General features: G+C 42.3%; 1 protein-coding gene across 5 annotated transcripts in view; it reads left to right on the top strand.

Moving 5' to 3' along the window:
- Positions 1–13,972, top strand: part of PRLR (prolactin receptor) — a 184,149-nt gene that overhangs the window by 130,425 nt on the left and 39,752 nt on the right. For all 5 annotated transcript variants that reach the window (XM_004453338.4, XM_058307698.2, XM_023587351.3 and 2 more), the window contains one exon: positions 9,864–9,928. The gene's annotated coding sequence lies outside the window, so the exon portion shown is untranslated. The remainder of the gene's footprint in view (positions 1–9,863; positions 9,929–13,972) is intronic.

Here is a 13,972-nt window from a genome sequence, read left to right as displayed (position 1 = left end):
AAGCATTGCTACTAATCATGGACTATAGTTTACATTATAGTTTACACTTTGCACTGCGCAATTTTATAGGTTTTGACAAAATATATAATGGCCTGTATCCATCATTGTAATGTTGTGCAGGACAATTGCAATGTCCTCAAAGTAACCCATGTTACACCTCTTCTTTCCTCTCCCTCCCCTCAGAACCTCTGGTGGCTACTGCCTTTACATCAGTGATACAAGTTCTTCCATTGCTGGAACAATCATGAGTCTACTTAAGTCCATAGTCGCATTCCCCCTCCCCCCTCATATTTGTTCATTCCTCAGTCTTGCAGATTTGGGCATGGTGATGCCCATCCTGTCCCTGATGAGATGAGGGCCTAGACCTCATGGGGCAGATGGATGAAACTGTCTTACTTGCAGTTGTAGATACTCTGTTTTTCAGGATGGGCATTGGCATTGTCCATCATCATTCTCTTGTCACTTGTCCTGGGTAAGTCCAGTGAACTGTGGGAACATACGGAAGAAATTGTCACTGTATGTAAAAGACAACAGATCTTACAGTGATGAAAGACACAATGAATTTTTAAAATTTTGTTTGTTTTTACTTTTTATTTTTATATTTTGTTTGTTATTTTTATTATTTTATTTTCTTATTAATTTTATTTGGTTATTTTTTGGCTTTGTTTTGGAGGAGGTTTTAGATCACAGAAGGGTCACAATTGTGACAGGCAAGGATCACTGGTGTGGAGTGTTGGTGATGGGGGGATGTGGAGGGGGGCATACCTGGGACACACCTTGAAGGCAGATGAGTATGTTCAAGTGTTCATGAGGCATTCTCTCGGTGGGTGAAATCCCACATAATAACCAAAAGAATATGGAATCCCCATCCTGGGGAGTCCTGCTATGTTCTCTAATAGAGGCAAGAATCCCCCAAGTACATGGACAGGGCCTAACAAAGGAGGACAGACCAGTAAGCCAGGTCCTTTATACTGTTGATTGTACTCATGAACCTTTGCTCATGAAACTGAAACTTAGTCTAGTATTATATATTGCCTAAGAGTTACATTCTGAAAGCCTCCTTGTTGCTCAAATGTGGCCTCTCTCTAAGCCAAACTCAGCATATAAATGCACTACCTTCCCCACCCCATTCCACCCCACCCCCAGCATGGGACATGACTCTCAGGGATGGGTGTCCCTGGTACCAAGGGATTATTACCAAGTGCTGACTAACAGTGCATCTGGAAAAAGACCTTGACCAAAAGGGGGAAATATTAAATACAAATGAGTTTTCAATTGTAACAAATATACCACACTAATGAATGATGTTGTTAATGTGTGAAGTGTGGGAGGGGAGAGAGGTAGGGCATAAGGGAATCCCCTTTATTTTTTATGTAATATTTATGTAATCTAAAGCTTCTTTAAAAATAAATAATATATATTTTTTAAAATATAGAAATGAGTTTTCATGGCTAAGATTTCAAAGTAATTTAGGAGGACATTCCAGAGTTTATGCTTACGCACATCTTAGCAGGATCTCATTGACCACCACAGTAAACAGCGCCTCAAACAGTGGGGCTTCTGAAGGCTCTAGAGACATCCAGACATTATAAACAGGGCAGAAAAATCTTAGGAATTTGGCACCCTGTCAGTGGGCCTTACTTTGGAATATATGCTCCCCAAGAGCAGAGTTAGACTCATTTATAATTTCCCTACACATGGCTCTTCTGCCTCTTTTATTTGAGCCCACAATTAGTACTATTCTCATTAAATATATCTCCTAGAGACTTAAATCTTCGGTCTGTTCATATGTCAGTTGAGCTCTGAATCTCAGCAAGAGTTGCAACATCTACTCTCCAGTTCATTAAACCCACACGTCTTTTTATATGTGACTCTGTTAATCCATATCTCCCTTGCCCCACATTCATAAAGGGTTTAAGAGACTGGGAAAATCTACACAGGCACAGTCCTTACTTCTCTCTATCTTAAATGTCATTTTTGTTAGATCTCATCCATCAATCCAGTCCCTCAAAACATTTTTGCATGCTGGTTTTGTCATCCCTGTCTATACTATTTCTCCTGGCTTCTCGTCAGCTACAAATTTAATCAATATGCTGTAAATACCCTTGATCACATCATCAGTCGAATGCTGCCTGTGCTAAGAAGAGAGTCTGAGGCACACCACTAGATATCCTCTTCCAGGTCTACCTCAATTTATCCTCTTATCAATGCACACATACATAGCATTCTCACTCTTATTAACAGAGACTTGCCAGAATCTTTGCCAAAATCTACATACACTAAGTCTACAGAATTGCTGTTGTAACTAGATCCTTTGAGGGCAAAAATAAGCATTTGTTCAGGTTATATTAAATAAATAGGAAGTTATTTTAGGATACTTGGGATCATCCTGAAGCTAGAGAGCTTTCTATACCAAGGCAGCTAGAAGAACGGGTTTGTCTCCATTACGTCCCTCCAGAAACAACCCATTCTTTTTTTTTTTTTTTTTATAAAATTGTGGATTTTATTAGAGATAAGGGAGAAGTTTCTAAGTATTTAATTATACTTGTTTGATACCTCAAAGCCATGTACATTATTTTGCGTCACACAAGATATCATTTTATGTTACTTGTTACCAGCTAATATAAGGTAGTGATTATCATTTGAAAAATATGAAAATTCATAAACTTCTTTTTGCTTTATCTATTGTTATGCTATGGGGATAGGAAGAGTAACAGTATAAAATAAAGGGAATAGAATTGAATTAATTTTAGCCCTTAATTTAGAGCAAATACTTTTCATCATCCACACAAAATCTTTCTTATGTTTTTATTTAATTATATAGTATTATTTCCTGTCACATCACCCATTTCCACCTCTCTTTGCACCACCAGGGAACCCCCTGTATTCTACTTAACAGATGTCAGACTTGTACTCTTACTAGCCACAAGGTACTGTACATTCCTGTGCTTTATATTTTTACAACTTTCTACATTCATTGAAAATAGTCTCTTAATATCTTTTTTTTTATTTTTATTTTTATCGACTTTGTAATAATATTACATTAAAAATATATATATATGAGGTCCCATTGAACCCTACCACCCCCACCCCACCTCTCCCCCCCCCCAGCAACACTCCCTCCCATCATCATGACACATCCATTGCATTTGGCAAGTACATCTCTGGGCACCCCCACACCCCATGGTCAACGGTCCACACCATGGCCCACACTCTCCCCCATTCCATCCAGTGGGCCCTGTGAGGATTTACAATGTCCGGTGATTGCCCCTGAAGCACCATCCAGGGCAGCTCCATGTCCCAAAGACGCCTCCACCTCTCATCTCTTCCTGCCTTTCCCCATACCCATCAGCCATCATGTCCACTTTTCTCAATCCAATGCCACCTTTTCTATGTGGACATTGGATTGACAACCTATTCTTTATGGCCTCTCTTCTTCTCTCTCTGTGCTGACCCCTTTCTCCTTTTGCAATTTACTGACTTTTTTTTTCTGATTGGCATTTTTACCTCAATTTTATAGCATCTACTTCCTCATAACTTCAGCTTGCATATGACTTCTCAAGGGCTCTTCAACCCACTTTACATTAGGAACATTCAATTTTAACTTTCCCTGGTAGCTGTCCCATTCTCTTGGAATTTCTTTATTCAAATGCCAAAGACTAAGAATCTGGGTAGACAGATTCATCTTCTCAGGCCATGACAGTTCCAGATGGGCTGCACTTGGGGCAGGTGTCCACTTTGGTCCAAACTAACAGTGAATAGAGACGGAATCATATGGTACAAATCCTGGGCACCCTAAATACGCTGCATTGGCTATGGCCAAGGGAGCTCATGTTTTACATATAACTTATATAAGTTCTCCCCTAATATACCAGCCTAGAAACTTTATCAGAATGGAAATGTGGAGAATTTGGCATGGGTATAGTTTTTGTAAGCCCATAAAAGCTCTTGATGATCACATCTTTCCTTTCTGAAGGATTTTCTCTTAGTAATTTATTCAGAAAATTTACCTGGTAACAATAACTAGGATTTGTTTTTGATGACATCAAAGTATAATGTCCAAGTGTCAGTATGTTTTCAATCATTTTTTTAACTAGTTCACTATGAAGGCACTTGATTCTTAAAATGAATTTATGAAGATTAAGTGAGATACTGCGTGCCAAGTGCTTAAAAACTGTGTCTGGCAGTTGATAAATGTTAACTGTTTATCTTTCTCTGTTTTCTAGTCACTCTTTTAAATAAGATTACATTGGTCCTATAAGGATTCACTAATCTAAAAGTCACTCTGCAATCAATAATTGCAAACATATTCCTGCTATTTTTCCTCTCCTATTCTGTGTCTTTAACTAGGCCAACTCACACCCACCCCCTGTAGTTGGCACCCAAAAGATACAAACAAAATCCTGGATTCTTTCACTTCCCAGTCCAGGATTGTGTTTACTCAGCCACTGACCTTTGGACACGGCCTCCCATTCCTAGTCAGCACTTGTCCATTGGACCTGACAGTTGATTTTGGCTTTACCCAATTCAACCCTAAACGCTCTTGCTCGCCCTTTCTCAAGCTCAATCTCCAACAAGATTTTGGAATTTCCCTTTGATTTGCTCCACTCTCAGTCACCCTGGTAGCTCTACCCCTTATAAACAAAGTCACTTCCCTTGACCCGAATCAGTGGGCTTGACTCAGCCTTGCTTTGGTTCAGGTACTCTCCATATTTTAGGTACTAATTTTGGATACCAGGGGTTGGGAGATAGAACTTAGGGGACTTGGGCTTTTTTGTATTTGAGAAAAGGGAAAAATGGAATGCTGCCTAGAATTTTTTAGTTTTGGTTTTATTTTTGTGTTAATGGAATGACTTTTTCCATCCCTTTCCATCTGTTGCTTCTGGTTTCCCAGTGTGATGGTGCTCAGACTCAGCCTGACCATGAAGATTGATTCCTCAGTGTTTGATTGGATGTTCCTGTCCTTTTCCTTTCAACTGCTTCATGCAAACATCTACAAGTTGCTAAACGGGATCTGTATCAGTTGCCAGAATGCTTGAAGCTTTCTTCTAGTTCTTTGAATGTGTCTGACAGTTTGTTATGACAAAAGATTAAACTTGGGCTGTTAGAATCAGTAAATAAGAAAGAACTTTGGTAAATACATCAATTAGGATTCTACCTGTAGTTCTTCTATGGACAAGAAATATTTATAATCTTTTAAAATCTCTGCATCTTATAACAAAATGCCATTTTTCTAAAGATTTTATTTATTTATTTATTTCTCTCCCCTTCCCCCCCACCCCCACCCCAGTTGTCTGTTCTCTGTGTCTATTTGCTGCATCTTCTTTGTCCACTTCTGTTGTTGTCAGCGGCACGGTAATCTGTGTTTCTTTTTGTTGCGTCACCTTGTTGTGTCAGCTCTCCGTGTGTGCAGCAGCATTCCTGGGAAGGCTGCACTTTCTTTCACGCTGGGTGGCTCTCCTTATGGGGCGCACTCCTTGTGGCGGGCTCCCCTACGCGGGGGACACCTCTACGCGGGGGACACCCCTGCATGGCAGGGCACTCCTTGCGTGCATCAGCACTGCACATGGGCCAGCTGCACACAGGTCAAAGAGGCCCGGGGTTTGAACCGCGGACCTCCCATGTGGTAGACAGACGCCCTAACCACTGAGCCAAGTCTGCCACCACGAAATGCCAGTTAATATTTTCTCCTTGGCTAACTCTATATTTGCCCTCACTCTGTCCTACCCAGAGTGTAAATTTCTTTGAGCATGGACTCAATCTGTTTTAATTCACAACTGTATTCTCAGCAACAAAAATAGTGCTTAGCAAATAGCAGGCAACCAGTTAATGTTTGCTGAATACTGAATGAATGAATAGGAAGCAGGGAGGGGATTGTAGTTGGCTTGACCACCAAGATCCAGGTTTGAGTTTTGGTTCTGTCACTTCCCAGCTATAAGCCTTTTCTGAGTTCCAGTTTCATCTATAAAATGGGGATAATGATAGTGTCTATTTCACAGGTATTTAGGGAAAATTTAAAGAGATGATGCATTTAAGGTTCTTAGCATAGTATCTGTCATATTTTCAGAACTTGATAAATGTTGACTATTATGTCTATTATTTTCTGTGAAAACTGAAAATCCTCGAAGGTAGAAGCTTATGAGAGGTAATGCAACTCGTTCAATGTGACTAGTAGTGATAGTGTAGCAAGGAGGAATTAGTGCAATTAATCTGTCAACAAGGATCTACTTAAAGAATTAAGCTGTCAAAAAAATCTATTGGCCACTCCCACCAGCCTTAAGGCACTCTACTAGGCTTGCAGGAGTGGGTGGGATACTAGGATCAGTCCCTATCCCCTAGGAACATAAAATCTAGAAGACCAACTATGTGTGAAATATTATGCTGAGTATATGGAAGCAGGATGTCTTAGTATCTCCCACATCATCAGATTTACTCTCCATTGTCCACAGAAAATTATTCTACAGCACTCAGTCTCTCTTTTGAACACTTACAATGAGAGGAAACACACTGTGTCACGAAGTGGCTCACCCTTTTTGGGAATGGTCATCACCATTAGAAAGACTTTTCTTAAAATTAGCACAAATCTATTTCCCTATCACTTTTATTCATTGATCTAACTTCTGGGTTCTAGACAAATCCAGAATAAATTCACTGTCCATCAGAGGTCAGCAAAGTAAGGCTTGTGGTCCACAACTTGCTTTTGTAAATAAAGTTTTATTAGAGCACAACTAAGCTTATTTGTTTATAAATTCTCTATGAATGCTTGTGCACCACAAAGGCAGAGTAGCTGTAACAAACACCTTGCTGCCCATAAAGCCAAAAATATTTACTAGTTGGCCCTTTAAGAAAAAGTTTGCTGAGTCTCACTCTACATAATAGAACTGCAAGCACTTAAAAATCAACTTGTCTTTTCTTAAATTAGGAAACCCAGAACTGAATTCAGGACTCCAAGTGAGAGCTAATGATGACAGGATGAAGCAGCACTATCACCTCCCTTATTCTGGATATCATGTTTCTAATAATGTGGCCAGAAATCAGGGTGGTCTCTGACTGACACCCAATATTGGGGCTTATATAGGACTAAATCTCAAATAGTTTCCAGGAGCTGTTCTTAAGTTCTGTCTCCCCAACTCGGCATTGGTATAGCCTAGTGTTGGAAGCTATATACAGACCTTTACATCTTTCCAGCCTGTCCAGAGCAATCAGAAAACAACTCAGCATATATTCAAGGGTTTTGTTAGCCAGGGCCCAGAAAGGAAAAAGTTGACACACTCAGCTGGGATTTTGAAAAGAATGTATTCCTGTATGCAGGGTTGAGAGAACCAACAAGGGAATTTGAGGCACCCAGGGACAGATTTTACCATCCCCTCTGCCTGAAGGAGAAGTGAAAAGGAAGGATTTTGCTAGATCCCAGTTTATAGCTGGAGTCACCCAACTGGAGCTATAGTCTTAGAGACACAAACACTATTGTACCCAAACCACAAGAGAGGGAAGTAGATTCCCTGATCAGGCTCTTCTCCCAAATTCTCTGCCAACCGTGCCATGGGTGAACCTAACCTCAAGCTGGAGGGCAAGGGGGCAGCAGGGATCAGCCCCACAGGACACAGAGCAGAGCAGACAAGGATATGGGAGTGGGGACAATTGGACACTAACAAGGCTGAATGGTGTGCCAGCCATTTCATAAATACATTTCATAAATGAATGAATGACGTGAACCCAGGGCCCATAACTCAATAAATGTTTGTTGGACTGCAGAAATAAATGAAAATCACAATGCACTTTCTGGCCCTTTGTCTGAGGGCTCCTACATGGCTGCACAGAGTTCCAGCCTCTCCGTCCCATCACAGCACTTGTCCTTTCTCCACTTCCTCTGAGACCTGCCCTAGCCTCCATAGCCTCTCAAGGTTTCTGGCAAGAGCATAAAAGGAGTCTGGATTTTATTTAGGAGGTAACCAAAAGGAGCAGGAGTTGTTCTGAACAGAACTAGGACATTATCAAAGAGACCCTGTAAGTCTTGAAAGAATTCCCAGAATCTAAAGTGCCTTCTAGAATGTTCAGAGTTTTCAACATGAAAAAGTCAGTGTCATCACATCCTAGGAGAAAAATTGATAACTTCTGAGAAGACTGCCCCAGACTTTTGTGTCCCCGGCTCGGGATTCACCAAACACCTCATTACCAAATGCCTTAGGGCTGGCCATTTTATGCCCAAATGGCCCTCATTACATCATAAGCTTCTATTGCAAAGATGCCTGAGCCCTTGATTAATTATCCCTATGTCAGTAGCAGAAATGTCAATAAGGGGCGGGGGGGAGGGGGGGAAGGGGAGGTTGGCACTATGTGACGTGGGGGGGTGAGGGTGTGTGAGAGAGAGTGAGAGAGAGACGCTCAGTGGCAGGAAGCCTCTGATGGCTGTCCACAGCCTCCTGCCTGTCCTTTCCACCTCCATCGGTTGAGTCAGCTTGGAGAACTTTGAGCTCTCACTTCCTCGAAGGATAGTCCTTAAGCTTTTGAAATTTGAAGGTTCTGAAATGATATGAAAGCGCTGTTTGTTGTGCCATTCTAGTGAAACTGTTTGCTTTTGCATGGAATGTGCAAGAATAACTGGGCACTGAATTGGGAATTGCTGTCCATATATCAAAGTGAATTTTGGTAAGTGACTACAGGCATATTTTTTATCCAAGTCCTAAAATCAATTTTTTCCCAACTCAGATCCACACACTCCTAGCAGTTGTCACTTCGTGCCTCACAGACCTGAGTCCTCAGGGTTTAAAATGTCTTATACAGGGAAACAGCTGTGGCTCAATCAGTCAGGCTCCCATCTACCATATGGGAGGCCCTGGGTTCGCGTCTCAGGGCCTCCCTGTGAAAGCAGGTTCACCCGCACGCTGCAGAGAGCCTCTGGCCTGGGCGCCACGGAGTCTGCCCGGCCCACCAGCAACGCGGAGTGCCGCTGGCCCGCAAGCGCCATGGAGAGTCGACTCAGCAGGGCAACACAACAAAAAAAGAGAGACAAGCAAAAACACAGAAGAGCGCATGGCAAATGGACACAGAGAGCAGAGAGCATGCAAAAAAAAACAACGCAAGGGGGAATAAAAAAAATGTCTTATACCATACCTAGACAGGCGTATCCCAGCTGATGTAACTCCATACCCAGCAGGCCACTGAGCCAGCCCAGGCAGAGCAACTCGTTCCTTGCCAGAAATTACCTACAACTAGAAAAGCAGCCTTCTGCCAACGCTCATATGAACTGCTGTGACAGAACCAAACTTGAGCTTCAGGTTGGGGGGTCAGATTCCCAATGCTATGGAAGAATTTGCCAGTAAATTCCATTGAAGGCCTCCAGGACCAAATTTCATATAACTTAATCCCAATTGGAATGATTGGTAAAATTTGACTAAAATCTATAGATTTTTGTTTTGATGTTAATCCTCTGATTTTAATCCTTGTGCTGTGTTCATGGGAAAGAATGTCCTTGTTCTGAAGAAAATATACTAAAATATTTAGGGGTAAAGAGTCATCATGTCTGCAACATATTCTCAAATGGCTCAGAAAATATAATAATTTGTGTACACAGGGAAGAAGAGAATAATAAATCAAATGTAATAAATTATTAACGATTAGCAAATCTGGTAAAGGGGATAGGGGAATTTTTTCTTTGCTATTTTTCCAACTCTTCTGTAAGTCTGAAATTACTTCCTAATAAAGTTACCTGAAAAATCTTAATTCCATAAAACTAGATGCCTATCTTATGCCTATCCCTGAAATGATGGCAATTTCAGCCAAGCTAGTGCAATGAAGTGAGCCAGAAATGGCATCTCCTGTTTTGTCATCTCTGAACTAACATGAGTCATTTCCTTTTTCAGCTGAAGAACTGATTTCCTGTTCATGGAGGTGAACACTGAGAATGTTTTACAAATGAGCCCTGAAGGTAAGGGGGGCTTGATTCATGTGCCCCTCATCACACGACCTACCTTTCCTACTGTCCAGTTCATCGAGGCAGATTTGCAGCCTGCTACCTTGACTCACAAAGAAAATAATTCTAAGCCATTCAGTGCCTACATAGTCTCATTCTTCTGTTCTTAAAGATTTTTTCAATCTCCCCAGCCTGTCCTGCCACAGAAAACCCAATGCTCGTTCCCGAGCTCCATTTTTCTCAAAGAAAATACCACACATGTTAAGAGTTGATATCTCCTGATGGCGCAATTGTGGGAGACTTACTTTCTCCTTTGCATTTCTCTGTACTTGACAGATTTTTGACAATGACTGTTACTATTATCATCAGAAAAGGAAAGATTTGCATTTGCTTTTATTTTCCCAAGCAACACTACATAAATTCTTGGCCTGGCTTTTTGTACCCTGCTTCAGTGCCCTATTATTGTCACTGCAGCTTCTATCTTTCCCCTCCAGCTGCTTGATAGACTTATAGCAAGACTCATGTATAGTGTGCTTGGAATTGTTCCTATCTGCCAGCGCCAGGGACTCTTGTTTCACGGCCCTATGCTGCACTCAACCCCTGTCACATCCCACTTGTTTGAACCTCCCAAGCTTCCAGTTGCCTCTGCAATATCCCAATGCCATTTTGGTTCTGTGTCTGGATAGAAATACTTAACCCTCATTTTACCCTTTCATGCCAACTCTAACACCCATGCCTCTATTCCATCACCCTCAGAGGCCAGTACCAGCTGGCAAGTAGGTCATGAAATATTATTACTCCATTTTACAGATGGAAAAGTCAGGCCCTATGGCTTGCGTCTATATAGGACCAGAAGAGATTTAGACCCACTGAGACAAACTTGACTTCTGTAACCCTGAGGTTTCACTCTCTCTTTCAGACAGAATTAAGAACTAGGTCATTAGTTGAAGAAAATTCTAGGCAAAATTATCCTGAGTTTATTGAAGTCACCTCTGAGTATTTGCTGGACTTCCAACACTGAAAAGCCCTTTGAGAGCTATTTGCCACTTCAGTGTCAAGAACCAAACATGAGCATTCCCTCTAGATGGGGAGTCTCCAACTCTGCACAGCTGACATTTTGGGTTGGCAACTCTTTGTTGTACGGGACTGTCCTGTGCACTATAGGCTATTTAGTAGCATCCTACCCCACCCAAGTGGTGAAAACTGAAAAAAAAAAAGGTTTTCAGGCATTGCCTGGTGTGAGAACCACTGCTCTTAGTTACCTTAGCCCAACAGGAACTTTTGTTTTTTATACAAATGGGCTGCAATCCATTGTGTTCAAAGGAAACATTAGCAAGGACCTGCAGAAGGGGTACCATAAAGCATCAAAACTCACCTTGGCACAGCAGGACCCTGCAACCCAAGAGCCCTACCTGGGCATATTTGGTAATGTTGGAACTGGTAAATCACCCAGACTACTGGCTTTTCCGTTTCTTTCTCCTTTTCGTCTTCTTGCCCCTTAATGCTGGATGCCACATGTGATTTGCTTGAAGGCAAAGCCAGGAGGGGAGAACAGGGTCATGTTGGAGACTCTGAGTAGTCCTTCACTTCATGCAGTTGCAGAGAGCAGAAAAGCACAGTGTTGTCTGAATTGTGTTGCAAAGCTCCAGGGGCATTTGCTAACTGTTTTTATTTATATATATATTTGTTTATGGATTGCATTATTGTGCAAGAGACTTGAGACTTATTCTCTAACCTATTTCATAAAAATTTGATATTTGCTATGAGCAAATAGGTGTCCATTCTGGGCAGTGGCTTGACTAGAAATTCCTCAATCCTTTCCCCAAATAGTGAACAGCAAATGAGGTGGTGGTAGCAGAATTACCTGTGGTTCCTAGAGGTATGGAGGCCTTCGATCCCATTGGTGAACCGAGGCCCTGAAAGTAAATCTCAAAGCATTTAGACTGCCATGTGCTCTTCCCACTCATCTCCAAGTAAGGCTCAAGTTCCTCTTATTCCCTTGCTTGATCTCCTTCCCCTACTTCCACTGCCCATTATCTGCCACCCTTCACCTAACTTGGTGTTTGCTTTGCAAGGATGCTTCTGAGGCCAATAGATATCTGCAAAAACACAGGCAAGAGCTTGAGAGCAGCAGCATGCTCGTCCAAGAGAAACAGAAATGCAGCTCAGTTTCAAGATGAAACAAACATCCAGGAAATTGCATTCCAAGTCCATTAAAGAATTAAGACACAAAAATCTCCCTAGATGGAAGAATCAAGAGTAGAACTGGGATTGCTCCCCAAGACTCAGCCAAAAGTGCCACAGTTCATTTTGTGGTCTTTAATCTGTTTTCATGGTCTCTGACCTAACTGTTCACTTTACAATCCTGTCCCAAGGATTGTCAGTCCCTAACAATCACTCCCTGGCACCTCCTTCCCAGGGTGGAACAAAATGCCATGTTGCTTGGCATGCCAGGTACTTTTGCAAACAGCTCTGGCATCCTTCAGGGTCTGCCCATTCCAACCCTCCAACCTCCAGCCCTTTCCCAGGCTCCCATTTGCACATCTCTGACCTTAACTTTTCCCAGATGGCAAGAGGCTTGAAGGAACTTAAAAGCAGCCCCAGGAACTGGGGAGGCTGTGCCCATCAGAGTTCATGCTTTGAAATGTGCCCAACACTCTTTGCCCATTATCTTATCATCTCCTGTGCTTGCCTGACAGAGTCCCTCACATTCCTATCATTTGAGCCTCTGCTTGGATTGAAGTATGGTATTGCCCAAAACCTATACACTTACCTAAAAGAGATAAGACCTTAATTTATGGATAAGAATTTGTTTATCAGAGAAGAGGACTTGGCCCAGTGGATAAGGCATCCGTCTACCACATGGGAGGTCCATGGTTCAAACCCTGGGCCTCCTTGACCTGTATGGAGCTGGCCCATGTGCAGTGCTGATGCGTGCAAGGAGTGCCATGCCATGCAGGGGTGTCCCCCACGTAGGGGAGGGCCACGCGCAAGGAGCGCGCCCCATAAGGAGAGCCACCCAACGCACAAGAAAGTGCAGCCTGCCCAGGAATGGTGCCGCACACATGGAGAGCTGACACAGCAAGATGACGCAACAAAAAGAAACACAGATTCCTGTGCCACTGATAACAATAGAAGCGGACAAAGAAGAACACGCAGCCAATAGACACAGAGAACAGATGTGGGGGGGGAGGGAAGAGAAATAAATAAATAAATAAATCTTTTAAAAAAAGATTTGTTTATCAGATTGGCTTATTGGTACTTCTCTAAGAAAGACTTGGAATTGGGGCACAGGATAGGCTAGTTTTGATTGCAACAGAAAGATTGAAATGGTCAGGTTACTGAGCTCTCAACCTGTACTGTCCAATACACTAGCTACTAGTCACATGTGGCTATTTAAATTTCAGTTAATTAAAATTAAATAATATTCTAAATCCTGTTTCTCAGTCATACTAGGCACATTGCCAATGCTTAGTAGCCCCATGTGGCTACTGTATTGGACAGAGCAGAAAGAAAACATGGCCATTATCACAGAAAGCTCTATGGGACAGCACTGCTCCAGGCCTAAGGTTAGTTTTGAGTGATTCTGGAATAGAGGAGCAGCCTGAGAACCACAGCTACTAGCAGAATTATAGAGAAGAGTAAGAGAAGGAACAGAAGTCCAAAGGGAAAGTGAAATGGAGACAAAGACAAATTTTGCAAGTTTTCCCAAGGGGCCCTGAGCAAATGTGCATCTACCACACCACAACACTCTTTAGATGGACAACAGAAAGTGAAAGAGCAATCAGGGCCTTTTGGGTGGGGGCCTTTTCTTCCACTGTATGGATGGGTTCTGTGGGCTCCCTGTGAAGCCAAGAGACATTGTGTCCAAATCCTGAGGTGAGTGGGCTCAAAGCATCACTCACACTTGCAGTCACTGGGTCCCCAGTCAACATGAAATCACAGCTCTGGGAGCACTAAGCATCCAGGCATTTATAAGGCAGTGTGGAAGGATTCACCTTGACTTGGGAGTTTCCAAATGAAAAGACATTCAGAGGACAAAGAGCACCTTCTCTATCT

Source organism: Dasypus novemcinctus, chromosome 2, assembly GCF_030445035.2.
Source record: "Dasypus novemcinctus isolate mDasNov1 chromosome 2, mDasNov1.1.hap2, whole genome shotgun sequence".
Lineage (NCBI taxonomy): Eukaryota > Metazoa > Chordata > Mammalia > Cingulata > Dasypodidae > Dasypus > Dasypus novemcinctus.
The sequence above is the reverse complement of the archived record's forward strand: the minus strand, read 5'-3'. Positions and strand labels throughout refer to the sequence as shown.